This window comes from Haliotis cracherodii, unplaced genomic scaffold (assembly GCF_022045235.1).
Source record: "Haliotis cracherodii isolate W230 unplaced genomic scaffold, xgHalCrac1.p SCAF_7, whole genome shotgun sequence".
Lineage (NCBI taxonomy): Eukaryota > Metazoa > Mollusca > Gastropoda > Lepetellida > Haliotidae > Haliotis > Haliotis cracherodii.
The window spans coordinates 41,461,532-41,478,831 of NW_027266330.1; the positions used below are offsets into that span (position 1 = coordinate 41,461,532).

The 17,300-nt window shown below is 42.1% G+C and overlaps 1 protein-coding gene across 1 annotated transcript in view; it reads left to right on the forward strand.

The window, feature by feature from the left end:
* Positions 1-8,899: 8,899 nt before the first annotated feature.
* LOC139448541 (muscleblind-like protein 2a) overlaps positions 8,900-17,300 on the forward strand; it is a 329,809-nt gene continuing 321,408 nt past the window's right edge. The window contains exon 1 of the mRNA XM_071230102.1: positions 8,900-8,917. The gene's annotated coding sequence lies outside the window, so the exon portion shown is untranslated. The remainder of the gene's footprint in view (positions 8,918-17,300) is intronic.

Consider the following 17,300-nt stretch of genomic DNA (forward strand, 5'->3'; position numbering starts at 1 on the left):
TGACATGAGCGATGTTGGTGATGAATTATATTTTTCTTTACACTGTACGGTGTTATGCATTGATATACATGATATAATCGACACAGAGAAAAGTAAATTTCTGGGAATTGATGTCACTCCCACTTTGTAATAAACAACTCAAAATATCCAACCTGTTATGTGGATTGGGGTACTGACAAAACGCATCTCCCCGAGGCAAGGGAGTTAACTGACTATAAAGTCAAGTTTCCACCCTTGCCGAACTAGGCTGCAATGATTGAGTTACCTTTTTGCTGGACTAACAAGTCTGCGCATAGTCCAATCAAAATCGCGTAAAGAAGTAGACATCCTGTTCGATAATCGGTCGACTGCAGGATTTGCAAAGCATGTGTTCCACCAACTGGGCGTCGACAGATATTTAGTAAACTCTTTCATGCTTTTAATGAAGGTGCTTACTCGATTTGATGCACTTCGCGGGGTAAGAACCATTTTATTACATATAGACCTTGATTATCGAGCATATCGTCTTGGCGCCGCCTATGTGATATGAGAGATGGAATCTGATTGGTCAATAGGAGGAGCATAGAAGGGACATAACTCGTAATAGAAACTGGTGGCGCTTTGATCGAGCCATGAAATTCAAGCCTAGTTTGGCAAGGGTGGAAACTGGCCTCGGGAAACATCACTACCTGGCAGGAGACCTGGTTGAAGACATGACGTCACTCTTGTAGTATGTGCTTACAACATGACCACGCGGTACTCCTGAATTAAGTGCTCCATCTATACATTTCCTCGCGATACTCCTGTAGTAAGTGCCCAATCTATACAACATGTCCTCGCGATTTTCCTGTAGTATGTGCTCAATCTATACAAGATGTCCTCACTATACTCCTGTAGTAAGTGCTCAATCTATACAACATGTCCTCACGACACTCCTGTAGTAAGTGCTCAATCTATACAACATGTCCTTACGATTCTCCTGTAGTAAGTGCTCAATCTATCCAACATGTCCTCACTATACACCTGTAGTAAGTGCTCAATCTATAAAACATGTCCTCGCGATACTCCTTTAGTAAGTGCTCAATCTACACAACATGTCCTCGCGATTTTCCTTTAGTAGGTGCTCAATCTATACAACATGTCCTCACGATACTCCTGTAGTAAGTGCTCCATCTATACAACATGTCCTCACTATACTCCTGTAGTAAATGCTCCATCTATACAACATGTCCTCGCGATACTCCTGTAGTAAATGCCCAATCTATACAACATGTCCTCACTATACTCTTGTAGTAAGTGCCTAATCTATATAACATGTCCTCACTATACTCCTGCAGTAAGTGCTCCATCTATACAACATGTCCTCGCGATACTCCTGTAGTAAATGCCCAATCTATACAACATGTCCTCGCGATACTCCTGTAGTAAATGCCCAATCTATACAACATGTCCTTACTATACTCCTGTAGTAAGTGCCTAATCTATACAACGTGTCCTCACTATACTCCTGCAGTAAGTGCTCCATCTATACAACATGTCCTCACGATACTCCTATAGTAAGTGCTCCATCTATACAACATGTCCTCACGATACTCCTATAGTAAGTGCTCAATCTATACAACATGTCCTCGCGATACTTCTGTAGTAAGTGCTCAATCTATACAACATGTCCTCACTATACTCCTGTAGTAAGTGCCCAATCTTTACAACATGTCCTCGCTATACTCCTGTAGTAAGTGCTCCATCTATACAACATGTCCTCGCGATACTCCTATAGTAAGTGCTCAATCTATACAACATGTCCTCGCGATACTCCTGTAGTAAGTGCCCAATCTATACAACATATCATCACGATACTCCTATAGTTAGTGCCTAATCTATACAACATGTCCTCACTATACTCCTGTAGTAAGTGCTCCATCTATACAACATGTCCTTGCGATTTTCCTGTAGTAAGTGCTCAATCTATACAACATGTCCTCACGATACTCCTGTAATATGTGCTTAACCTATGCATCATGTCCTCACTATACTCCTGTAGTAAGTGCTCAATCTATACAAATTGTCCTCGCGATATTCCTGAAGTATGTGCTCAATCTATACAACATGTCCAAGCGATACTCCTCTATACAACATTTATGTCCATGTGATATTCCTGCAGTATGTGCGTTACCTGTACATCATGTCCATGTAACACTCCTGGAAGGGTGGACACGAGGCTGTGATATTGGCTGGTGCACACTCTTGCCTCGGGAGGATGCTTCAAGATATATGGACTACTGCACACTCTTGCCTCGGGAGGATGCTTCAAGATATATGGACTACTGCACACTCTTGCCTCGGGAGGATGCTTCTGGACATATTGACTGGTGCACACTCTTGCCTAGGGAGGATGCTTCTGGACATATTGACTGGTGCACACTCTTGCCTAGGGAGGATGCTTCTGGACATATTGACTGATGCACACTCTTGCCTAGGGAGGATGCTTCTGGACATATGGACTACTGCACACTCTTGCCTAGGGAGGATGCTTCTGGACATACTGGTTTCTGAAAGGAGGAACTAAACCCGTTCATTCCAAACACAGTATATCAAATGGTCGGGCCCTCAGCAGACAATGTTTGTAAATGACTCTGTTTGTTTGACAGTTCATTAATTTGACAATTGCTCCGTTAACATTTGAAGGGCACTTGTTAGATAAAATAATTTAATACGTCAAAGCATTCTCGTGCTTTGACTGTAATAGTTCAGTAAAAAAGATTCTACATATGGGCGTAGAGCAAACTAAGAGGCACAGGAGCATGGACATTGTCATATACACAAAGTACCCATTGAGACACAGGAGCATAGACATTGTGATATACACGAAGTACCCATAGAGGCACAGGAGCATGGACATTGTGATATACACGAAGTACCCATAGAGGCACAGGAGCATGGACATTGTCATATACACGAAGTACCCATAGAGGCACCGGAGCATGGACATTGTGATATACACGAAGTACCCATAGAGGCACAGGATCATGGACATTGTCATATACATGAAGTACGCAAAGAGGCACAGGAGCATGGACATTGCCATATACACGAAGTACCCATAGAGGCACAGGAGCATGGGCATTGCCATATACATGATATTATCATACAGACACAGACTCATGGACATTGTCATATACATGAAGTACCCATACAGACACATGGGCATGAACATTGTCATATACATGAAGTTCCCATATAGACAGGAGCAAGAACATTGTCATATACATGAAGTTATCATACACACACAGGAGCATGGACATTGTCATATACATGAAGTTATGATACAGACACAAGCGCATGGACATTGTCATATACGTGAAGTTTTCATACAGACACAGGTTCATAGACATTGACATATACATGAAGTTATCATACAAACACAGGTACATGGACATTGACATATACATGAAGTTATCATACAAACACAGGTACATAGACATTGACATATACGTGAAGTTATCATACAGACACAGGCACATGGGCATTGTCATAAACATAAAGTTATCATACAAACACAGGTACATGGGCATTGTCATATACGTGAAGTTATCATTCAGACACAGGCACATGGGCATTGTCATATACATGAAGTTATCATACTGACACAGGCATTGACATATACATGAAGTTATCATACAGACACAGGTTCATAGACATTGACATATACGTTAAGTTATCATACAAACACAGGTACATGGACATTGACATATACATGAAGTTATCATACAAACACAGGTACATAGACATTGACATATACGTGAAGTTATCATACAAACACAGGCACATGGACATTGTCATAAACATAAAGTTATCATACAAACACAGGTACATGGACATTGTCATATACATGAAGTTCCCATACATACACAGACACATGGACATTGTCATATACATGAAGTTATCATACAAACACAGATACATGGGCATTGACATATACATGAAGTTATCATACAGACAGGAGCATGAACATTGTCATAAACATAAAGTTATCATACAGACACATGGACATTGTCATATACATGAAGTTATCATACAAACACAGGTACATGGACATTGGCATATACATGAAGTTATCATACAAACACAGGTACATAGACATTGACATATACGTGAAGTTATCATACAAACACAGGTACATGGACATTGACACATACATGAAGTTATCATACAAACGCAGGTACATAGACATTGACATATACGTAAAGTTATCATACAAACACAGGCACATGGACATTGTCATATACATGAAGCACCCATACAGACACAGGCACATGGGTATTGTCATAAACATAAAGTTATCATACAAACACAGGTACATGGACATTGTCATATACATGAAACACCCATACAGACACAGGCATTGACATATACATGAAGTTATCATACAAACACAAGTACATAGACATTGACATATACGTGAAGTTATCATACAAACACAGGTACATGGACATTGACACATACATGAAGTTATCATACAAACGCAGGTACATACACATTGACATATACGTGAAGTTATCATACAAACACAGGCACATGGACATTGTCATATACATGAAGCACCCATACAGACACAGGCACATGGGTATTGTCATAAACATAAAGTTATCATACAAACACAGGTACATGGACATTGTTATAAACGTGAAGTTATCATACAGATACAGGCACATGGGCATTGTCATATACATGACGTTATCATACAGACACAGGCACATGGACATTGTCATATACATGAAGTTATCATGCAAACACAGGCACATGGACATTGACATATACATGAAGTTATCATACAAACACAGGTACATGAACATTGACATATACATGAAGTTCCCATACAGACAGGAGCATGAACATTTTCATATATATATAAAGTACCCATATAGACACGGGAGCATGGACAGTGTCATATACATGAAGTGTCGATACAGACAGGAGCATGGACATTGATATATGCATGAAGTACTTATACACACATATGGGCATGCACATTGTTATATACATGAAGTTATCCTACATACAGAGGCACGTGGACATTGTCGTATACAGGAAGTACCCATGCACACACAGGCACAGGCACAGGCACATGTAGTAACCCTACAGGCGTCCGTATTTACGACAGGCATATGGATATAGTACTGTACTTGAAGTAACCATACAGATACATGTGCATGCACATTGTCATAAACTGGAAGTAACCACGTTGATACAGGGTTATGAACACAGTCAAATACTGAAAGTAATCATAGATTCAGGCTCGTGGACATTGCCATACGCCAGAATTAACTATACATAGTCAGAACTTGATCTTAATATCACGTTCCCATAACCTGTCTGCTACGTCTCTGTGTAATGTAAGTGATGTTGAACTTACAGTCTTGGTCCAACGCTACTTATCACTTTAAATGGCGATTTATCAATATCCAGTTTAAGTGAAACCCAAGAGCGGCCCATACAGTTCCTAATGATCGGACACATGGCGCCGCAGTGGCAGCGATGAGAACTTTGTCCCATCAGATGTTGAAATTAGTTCAGGTAATAGTCATGCTCTCAAACATCCGCACGGCAGTGATTGAGATAAACTCCTAACCTCAGAATTGTCCTCGAACTTGTGTTCATCCAGATATTATGGTATTTGCCATCTGACATAACTGGAGCGTTAATAACCGGTATTCGAACCCACAATCATAGCTTTCTGGCGTGCCCAAGGGACGCAACTCCTGGAATCCACAAAGTACTTCCCTGAACAAGACAACAGTTCACTCACACAGCACCACCTTCAACAAAAGAACAGTTCACTCAGACAGTACTTTCATCAACAGAACAGTTCACCCTCAAAGTACTTCCTTCAATAAATGAACAGTTCACTCACACAGTACTTTTATCAACAGAACAGTTCACTCACAAAGTACTTCCTCCAACAAGAGAACAGTTCACTCACACAGTACTTCCTTCAATAAGAGAACAGTTCACTCACACAGTACTTCCTTCAACAAGAGAACAGGTCACTCACACAGTACTTCCTTTAACAAGAGAACAGTTCACTCACACAGTACTTCCTTCAACAAGAGAACAGGTCACTCACACAGTACTTCCTTTAACAAGAGAACAGTTCACTCACACAGTACTTCCTTCAACAAGAGAACAGGTCACTCACACAGTACTCCCTTCAATAAGAGAACAGTTCACTCACACAGTACTTCCTTCAACAAGAGAACAGGTCACTCACACAGTACTTCCTTCAATAACAGAACAGGTCACTCACACAGTACTTCCTTCAACAAGAGAACAGGTCACTCACACAGTACTTCCTTCAATAAGAGAACAGGTCACTCACACAGTACTTCCTTCAACAAGAGAACAGTTCACTCACACAGTACTTCCTTTAACAAGAGAACAGTTCACTCACACAGTACTTCCTTCAACAAGAGAACAGGTCACTCACACAGTACTTCCCTCAACAAGAGAACAGGTCACTCACACAGTACTTCCTCCAGCAAGAGAACAGTTCACTCCACAGTACTTCCTTCAACAAGAGAACAGTTCACTCACACAGCACCTCTTTCAACAAGAGAACAGGTCACTCACACAGTACTTCCTCCAGCAAGAGAACAGTTCACTCCACAGTACTTCCTTCAACAAAAGAACAGTTCACTCACAAAGTAGCACACACTACCTCACACATCGAACCGCATTACAAACCACCCTCAATCTAAACAAGGCTCTCACTCTAGAAGCAATACTAAACCCACAAAATAAACCAGAAAACTTCGAGGCCTTAGGCGTATTCTTAATCAAAACGGAACTAATAAAACGCATCGAAAAACATAATAACCTACCAAATCAAAATCACATAAACAAACAAACATCCACCATACCCAGCTCCCTTAGTTCTCCTCCCCAACCCCATCGGCATCTATTCCAAATCTCAAAATTCCCAAATTATATCTAAGCAACCCCTAAAGCCCCCTCTTAGGGTTGCACAAGCCACCTTCGCCCCTTTAGGAAACACATTAAATGGCCTGGCCGGGCCCGTGTGCGAAATACGCATCAGTCGGAAAGCGCACGTTAAATCTCCAAAGTAAGTAAGTAAGTAACAAAGTACTTCCTTCAACAAGAGAACAGGTCACTCACACAGTACTTCCTTCAACAAGAGAAAAGTTCACTCACACAGTACTTCCTTCAACAAGAGAAAAGTTCACTCACACATTAGTTCCTTCAACAAGAGAACAGTTCACTCACACAGTACTTCCTTTAACCAGAGAACAGTTCACTCACACAGTACTTCCCTCAACAACAGAACAGTTCACTCACACAGTACTTCCTTTAACAAGAGAACAGTTCACTCACACAGTACTTCCTTCAACAACAGAACAGTTCACTCACACAGTACTTCCCTCAACAACAGAACAGTTCACTCACACAGTACTTCCCTCAACAACAGAACAGTTCACTCACACAGTACTTCCCTCAACAACAGAACAGTTCACTCACACAGTACTTCCCTCAACAACAGAACAGTTCACTCACACAGTACTTCCCTCAACAACAGAACAGTTCACTCACACAGTACTTCCCTCAACAACAGAACAGTTCACTCACACAGTACTTCCCTCAACAACAGAACAGTTCACTCACACAGTATGTTCCTCACAGAACAGTTCACAAAATACTTCCTTAGAAATAAACATTTACATGCTTTAAAACTATTTGTCCGTAATGATGACTCCCTCAAACGTCTCCGGCCTCGCTAGTTACTGCTCATTTTATGCACAGGTGGATATTTGCCGCATATTGTCACGTCAATTACCTGTACGTTTTCTCCCAATACCGATTGTCATATTTCTCCCGCTTTTCAATGCGATCTTTCGACCATCGCGTTTACCTGCGTCGTCTAGCTACATTTATTGGGAACAACTCGCGAGACACTCCCCTCTGAAAAATAACGTCGTCCATAGTCCGAGTTCTCAAGTTGCGAGTGCATGTTCGAATCTCCAGAAATGACGTCATGATAGAACAATGTGTTTTCGTGAAATAAACCATACATACATACATACATACATACAGTTGTCATGCCCTAGTGTCAACAATGACAGTAAGATACAGTCACAGAGCATACACGCGTGCTTCATTCACAGAAAAGCGATCTATAGAGATTGCTGTCATTCGTATTTTATATAAATGTGATTCACCGTTAAGACAATTTCTCCAGGATTTATACTACCCGTGAAGATTCCGGGGTAGAATAGGTCTTCAGCAACCCATGCTTGCCATAAAAGGTGACTATGCTTGTCTTAAAAGGCGACTAACGGGATCGGGCGGTCAGGCTCGCTGACTTGGTTGATGCATGTCATCGATCCCAATTGCGTGGGTATTGGTATTATGAAAAAGTTAAATCGTCTCACATAGTTGATAGAACTGTTTGCATTCCGATATGAGATTCATGATATACAGACAGACATACACACAGACAGACAGACTGACAGAAACATTGATTACAAGTAGAAAGTGCGTGTACAAATATAGACTGATTAATACGTTTAAGTATATAAATCTTTCTTCATACTGTGTCAACTTTCCTATTCTAGGGTACCCTGACCCAACCCCTGTTGGTACCTCGGGTCACCTGACCGCGCCACTTCCCACTATTATGTAAGCGCCATGTCTGGCCGTGACGTCATCAGTAAACAATCCAAACGTGCGAGCAGATGAGATTATATTTTGAACGTCTGCCTTTTCCTGACCCGATATTAACTCACCAAACTATTCCTTAACGATAAGACTTATTTTGTGCATTATATCAGCTTTGTTTTATATTGTAAGCGGTTGTGAAGATTTGGGAATGCTGAGTGCAAGGTGATATTCCTGCTGTATCTGCAGACGGCTGGGCACAGACCAGGTAGGTCGGTTTCATTCCCGCTCTCACTCACTTGCATCTCAAGTGTATGACAAATGTTTACATGCATCCAGCGACCCATGCTGCTTTGTCACCACGCCACTGAATACCTCGGAGTCTGACCGCTCCTGGCTCCTAGTTTCCAGGGTGCGCGAAGGTCGCTTCCATGTCAGATGTCAGTTCAACTTGATACGCGTTTATGCTCAATAATTGCTCTGCATAAAGGGTTTCTCGCCAAGCCAACATAAAAAAGTTATCAACTCTTGAAGAACAGAGTGATCGAAGACTTACAGTAATGGCACATATAACAAACATATATTATGAAATCCTGCTTATAAACACTTGATATAGGTAAATAAACAATTTAGGGTGACAAAAACAAACGACCTGACAGGAGAATAAATGTTTAAACATTATTGTGTGTAAATGTCTTTATCTGAGATAAAACAACAATATTGTATCATTTCAGTTATGAAAACTGTATTACATCTTATTCAAGCATGGTACAAGTGCGAATCTTTGTTGGATTGGATGGGTTATATAGCATTACTTAAACTATTATTATTCTGTACACGGGGAACCTATGTGAAATAAGTGTGTTGGTTACTGATGTTTACGTTGTGTATTTGACTAGGGAAAGCTTGATATGACCCTCACATTTGAGATGATGTCCAGTTCACGTGAAAGTCTTCATATATTCTTAAAGGTGGTTTATGTTTTGTTTTCTCAAGAATTGATTTCACAATCGACAAATGCCGACCCCATGTAACGTCTCAGTGCCCCACATCTGTGTCTGCTTCTAGGTATTTGTGTACGAAGGGTAACATAGCTCTAATTCTTATATCTATCATTGTTACTAAGATAAACGTGCTCGATATATGACTGAATAATACAATTTGTCATACGTTGAGACATTCTAACTATAACAACGATACGGCCTACATCCACGTATGATTTCCGGAATTTCAGTTTCGACATTGATGATTTATGAAAGGTTTAAATGATCATATGTAAACTATTAGTCATCCCGATTAGATCTAGTCAACCTTGTATAAAGGAATAAAAATCAGTATATCAGGTACATAGAATATGTATATGATATTTACACCATGACCGCTGGAACTATGTACCTGCCCTGCTATGAAAGTGGAACAATCGTCATATGAGTCTAAAGGTGTTCAAAAGTATGATCCCAGTGCTGCATTGCCGGCGAAGGCATCTTTGACTGGGACTCCTTCACCGTCTTTATTTTATTGTTTCATAAGAGGAGCGGTCACCTCCAAACGCGTGCCATCTATACAATAAATAATATGACTTCTGATCGCATATGTGTAAGGATGTGGTGCTAGCGACGCCTTGGGCCATTCATTTGTAAGGAATGCTTTCAGAATGGGTGTCTGACAACACTCCCAAGCTCTCTGAGACATTCCAAGGTGTTAAGGTTCCATGAGAAAAATGCAATGTAGCCATTTGGACTACTTAGTGGAAGTAACATCGGGGCGGGACTTCCGTCACTCATAATGCACAGGAAATTGTCATCTTGACAAGAGCATTCCAGTGACAGTAATATGCGATCATATTCTACAAACGAGCAGTCATACATAAGTATAACTCATAAACGTCATGAAAATATGCAGTAATAATTCACTGTATAATCAGATAAGTAAAATATTAAGGGTTGTATTTACCCCAGATTTTCAGTTTTGGAAGTTGAAAGGATGAAGCAGTAACGGTGTGGAGGACAGCGCTGTATGCCATCAAGCAACAGAGGAAAGGAAAGCACCCATTTGGTGTTTTCCATAATTTATAAGAACTGCATTTCATAATTCTGACATTGACGTATAACAACGAATCTCACTTTAACTGAAACTCATGAATGAAACGACAACGTCAAGTTACCTACCACAACAAAACAGATCACGCTTTTACAACGTATCTCAAATGATCTTATGCATGTTTAATGTCGGGACATGAACTACAAATTACTAAAAGTGATGGTAAAGAAAGGTAAATGGACAAGTTATAGCAAGCATGTACACTATTACTTTCTCCTTTTCCATGTTCTACATTTCAAAAACATGTATTTAAAATTGGCGTTTGCCACAAAGACCACGTGGCAACATAAATCGTATTCATGCTTGGTTCTTGAATATCGCCAAACGACATTGATGAACTTTCTTATTTTCTTCCCTTTTTGTGTTTATATATATGTATTGCATGTACCCATCTCTCTCTCTCTCTCTCTCTCTCTCTCTCTCTCTCTCTCTCTCTCTCTCTCTCGTCATATGAAATAGAGAGAGAGATGGGTACATACAACACACCATCAGACAGAGAGATGGGTACATACAATACACCATCAGGCAGAGAGATGGGCACATACAATACACCATCAGACAGAGAGATGGGCACGTACAATACACCATCAGACAGAGAGATGGGCACATACAACACACCATCAGACAGAGAGATGGGTACATACAATACACTATCAGACAGAGAGATGGGCACATACAATACACCATCAGACAGAGAGATGGGTGCATACAACACACCATCAGACAGAGAGATGGGCACATACAAAACACCATCAGACAGAGAGATGGGTACATACAACACACCATAAGACAGAGAAATGGGTACGTACAATACAAGATCAGACAGAGAGATGGGCACATACAATACACCATCAGACAGAGATTTGGGCACATACAATACACCATCAGACGGAGAGATGGCCACATACAATACACCATCAGACAGAGAGATGGGTACATACAACACACCATCAGACAGAGAGATAGGCACACACAATACACCATCAGACAGAGAGATGGGTGCATACAAGATACCATCAGACAGAGAGATGGGTACATACAATACACTATCAGACAGAGCGATGGGTACATACAACACACCATCAGACGGAGAGATGGGCACATACAATACACCATCAGACAGAGAGATGGGCACATACAATACACCATCAGACAGAAAGATGGGTACATACAACACACCATCAGACAGAGAGATGGGCACATACAATACACCATCAGACAGAGAGATGGGCACATACAATACACCATCAGACAGAGAGATGGGTACATACAATACACCATCAGACAGAGAGATGGGCACATACAACACACCATCAGACAGAGAGATGGGTACGTACAATACAAGATCAGACAGAGAGATAGGCACATACAACACACCATCAGACAGAGAGAGATGGGCACATACAACACACCATCAGACAGAGAGATGGGCACATACAATACACCATCAGACAGAGAGATAGAGATGGGCACATACAACACACCATCAGACAGAGAAATGGGCACATACAATACACCATCAGACAGAGAGATGGGTGCATACAAGACACCATCAGACAGAGAGATGGGCACATACAACACACCATCAGACAGAGAGATGGGTGCATACAATACACCATCAGACGGAGAGATGGGCACATACAATACACCATCAGACGGAGAGATGGGTACATACAACACACCATCAAACAGAGAGATAGGCACATACAACACACCATCAGAGAGAGAGATGGGCACATACAATACACCATCAGACAGAGAGATGGGTGCATACAATACACCAACAGACAGAGAGATGGGCACATACAACACACCATCAGACAGAGAGATGGGTGCATACAATACACCATCAGACAGAGAGATGGGCACATACAATACACCATCAGACGGAGAGATGGGTACATACAACACACCATCAAACAGAGAGATAGGCACATACAACACACCATCAGAGAGAGAGATGGGCACATACAATACACCATCAGACGGAGAGATGGAAGCATACAACACGCCATCAGACGGAGAGATGGGCACATACAACACACCATCAGACAGAGAGATGGGTGCATACAACACACCATCAGACAGAGAGATGGGCACATACAAAACACCATCAGACAGAGAGATGGGTACATACAACACACCATAAGACAGAGAAATGGGTACGTACAATACAAGATCAGACAGAGAGATGGGCACATACAATACACCATCAGACAGAGATTTGGGCACATACAATACACCATCAGACGGAGAGATGGGCACATACAATACACCATCAGACAGAGAGATGGGTACATACAACACACCATCAGACAGAGAGATAGGCACACACAATACACCATCAGACAGAGAGATGGGTGCATACAAGATACCATCAGACAGAGAGATGGGTACATACAATACACTATCAGACAGAGCGATGGGTACATACAACACACCATCAGACGGAGAGATGGGCACATACAATACACCATCAGACAGAGAGATGGGCACATACAATACACCATCAGACAGAAAGATGGGTACATACAACACACCATCAGACAGAGAGATGGGCACATACAATACACCATCAGACAGAGAGATGGGCACATACAATACACCATCAGACAGAGAGATGGGTACATACAATACACCATCAGACAGAGAGATGGGCACATACAACACACCATCAGACAGAGAGATGGGTACGTACAATACAAGATCAGACAGAGAGATGGGCACATACAACACACCATCAGACAGAGAGAGATGGGCACATACAACACACCATCAGACAGATAGATGGGCACATACAATACACCATCAGACAGAGAGATAGAGATGGGCACATACAACACACCATTAGACAGAGAAATGGGTACATACAACACACCATCAGACGGAGAGATGGGCACATACAATACGCCATCAGGCAGAGAGATGGGCACATACAACACATCATCAGACAGAGAGATGGGCACATACAACACACCATCAGACAGAGAAATGGGCACATACAATACACCATCAGACAGAGAGATGGGTGCATACAAGACACCATCAGACAGAGAGATGGGCACATACAACACACCATCAGACAGAGAGATGGGTGCATACAATACACCATCAGACGGAGAGATGGGCACATACAATACACCATCAGACGGAGAGATGGGTACATACAACACACCATCAAACAGAGAGATAGGCACATACAACACACCATCAGAGAGAGAGATGGGCACATACAATACACCATCAGACAGAGAGATGGGTGCATACAATACACCAACAGACAGAGAGATGGGCACATACAACACACCATCAGACAGAGAGATGGGTGCATACAATACACCATCAGACAGAGAGAAGGGCACATACAATACACCATCAGACGGAGAGATGGGTACATACAACACACCATCAAACAGAGAGATAGGCACATACAACACACCATCAGAGAGAGATGGGCACATACAATACACCATCAGACGGAGAGATGGAAGCATACAACACACCATCAGAGGGAGAGATGGGCACATACAACACACCATCAGACAGAGAGATGGGCACATACAACACACCATTAGACAGAGATTTGGGCACATACAATACACCATCAGACGGAGAGATGGGCACATACAATACACCATCAGACAGAGAAATGGGTACATACAACACACCATCAGACAGAGAAATGGGTACGTACAATACAAGATCAGACAGAGAGATGGGCACATACAACATACCATCAGACAGAGAGATGGGTACGTACAATACACCATCAGACAGAGAGAGAGAGATGGGCACATACAACACACCATCAGACAGAGAGATGGGTACGTACAATACAAGATCAGACAGAGAGATAGAGATGGGCACATACAACACACCATCAGACAGAGAGAGATGGGCACATACAACACACCATCAGACAGAGAGATGGGCACATACAATACACCATCAGACAGAGAGATAGAGATGGGCACATACAACACACCATTAGACAGGGAAATGGGTACATACAACACACCATCAGACGGAGAGATGGGCACATACAATACGCCATCAGGCAGAGAGATGGGCACATACAACACATCATCAGACAGAGAGATGGGCACATACAACACACCATCAGACAGAGAAATGGGCACATACAACACACAATCAGACAGAGAGATGGGTACATACAATACACCAACAGACAGAGAGATGGGCACATAAAACACACCATCAGACAGAGAGATGGGCACATACAATACACCATCAGACGCAGAGATGGGTACATACAACACACCATCAGACAGAGAGATAGGCACATACAACACACCATAAGACAGAGAGATGGGCACATACAATACGCCGTCAGGCAGAGAGATGGGCACATACAACACACCATCAGACAGAGAGAGATGGGCACATACAATACACCATCAGACAGAGATTTGGGCACATACAATACACCATCAGACAGAGAGATGGGTGCATACAACACACCATCAGACAGAGAGATGGGTACATACAATACACCATCAGACAGAGAGATGGGCACATACAATACACCATCAGACAGAGAGATGGGCACATACAACACACCATCAGACAGAGAGATGGGTACATACAATACACCATCAGACAGAGAGATGGGCACGTACAATACACCATCAGACAGAGAGATGGGCACATACAACACACCATCAGACAGAGAGATGGGTGCATACAATACACCATCAGACGGAGAGATGGGCACATACAATACACCATCAGACAGAGAGATGGGCACATACAATACACCATCAGACAGAGAGATGGGTACATACAATACACCATCAGACGGAGAGATGGGTACATACAACACACCATCAGACGGAGAGATGGGCACATACAACACACGATCAGACAGAGAGATGGGCACATACAACACACCATCAGACAGAGAGATGGGCACATACAATACACCATCAGACAGAGAGATGGGTGCATACAATACACCATCAGACAGAGAGATGGGCACATACAATACACCATCAGACAGAGAGATGGGCACATACAATAGACCATCAGACAGAGAGATGGGCACATACAATACACCATCAGACAGAGAGATGGGCACATACAATACACCATCAGACAGAGAGATGGGCACATACAATACACCATCAGACAGAGAGATGGGTGCATACAACACACCATCAGACAGAGAGATGGGTACATACAAAACACCATCAGACAGAGAGATGGGCACACACAACACACGATCAGACAGATACACTTAATAAATGTTGATCGTCAAGGTTTTAACATCATGTCATATATTTCAGGCATTGTTGGTTTTTGTGTTTCACCCCAAGTACTTCATCTGTCTTGAGAGTCCAACGTGCAGTCAGCCACGGTTGATTGGTTCTGTCTGCAACGGTACACTCTAGATATACAACACGTAATGATCACAGTATAGTATAGTAATCTAAAAATAACGTACACAACATGTTTTGATATGCTTTTCAGCGTGTTATGTTGTAAACATCTAAGGTTAGTCTGGGCGTCATGCTCTCCAACGGGTTGTTTACCTTACCGGTGTACCTTGAGCATAAAATATTTCAGATTTGTCTGACCAAACAATGTTCAGACATATTTCCTCATCTCATCAAGGGCTTATCCAGCAGACTTGCATACCAGCAAGTAGGTGGCTGTGCAGACTGTACATGTACATCAGACTGAGTCACTCAGGCGGGAATACCGTACCACGTCGTGGAGGAATGCTCGAATCTCAACACGGGAATCATTGTCAGAGACACCGGCTCTCTTCTCTCCCCTCCTGAATGAAATGTCCTCACCGTTTATTTGCTTAATAAAACTTAATAAATAGTGTGTCATGCTAACATGTTGTAAGTGTCGCTTCTGCCAATCAGTGTATTGGCCTGTACTGTCTATGTTTAGATACCTTGAACACTGAGTGTCGGTTCTTCCACTCAGCGTATAGGCCTGTACCGTATATGCTAAGATTGCGTTGTGTTTTCAAATTGCCTTTAAAATTATTGATAATCAACAGGGACATCTGATCAAAGCTTCTATTGCGTATACATACATCTCTTATACAACAAGAAGACATATACAGACGTATATTACCTATATTTTGTGTAGAACCTCATCACACTGACAGCAATGAGAAGCTGGTGCAGTATAATCTAAGCCAAGGGTTGTTGATATTGAACCAAGCGCCCATATAATATGCGAGACCACGAAAGCCACTAGCAAGACCACCATGGCACGGACAGCCCAATGATGGCAGTCGAATGTCCATATGGCTTATGTTCCATGACAGTTTCAGGAATACTGTCAGTTTGCCATCATGCCAAGTCAGTCCCCAGGGAAGAAGACAGCTGGGCAAAATAAAAATAGCTGTGATCATGGACCACCGAAAACCAGTGATGACAGCAGGTGTTCGCCAAAAGACAAGCACGCCCTGCCCAATGGGAAACACCCGCCATCAATCAAATGGACATGATTCGAGATAAAGTTCGAGTATTTATGTTATAGGGATTTGTAAGATTAGTCATACACGGCTT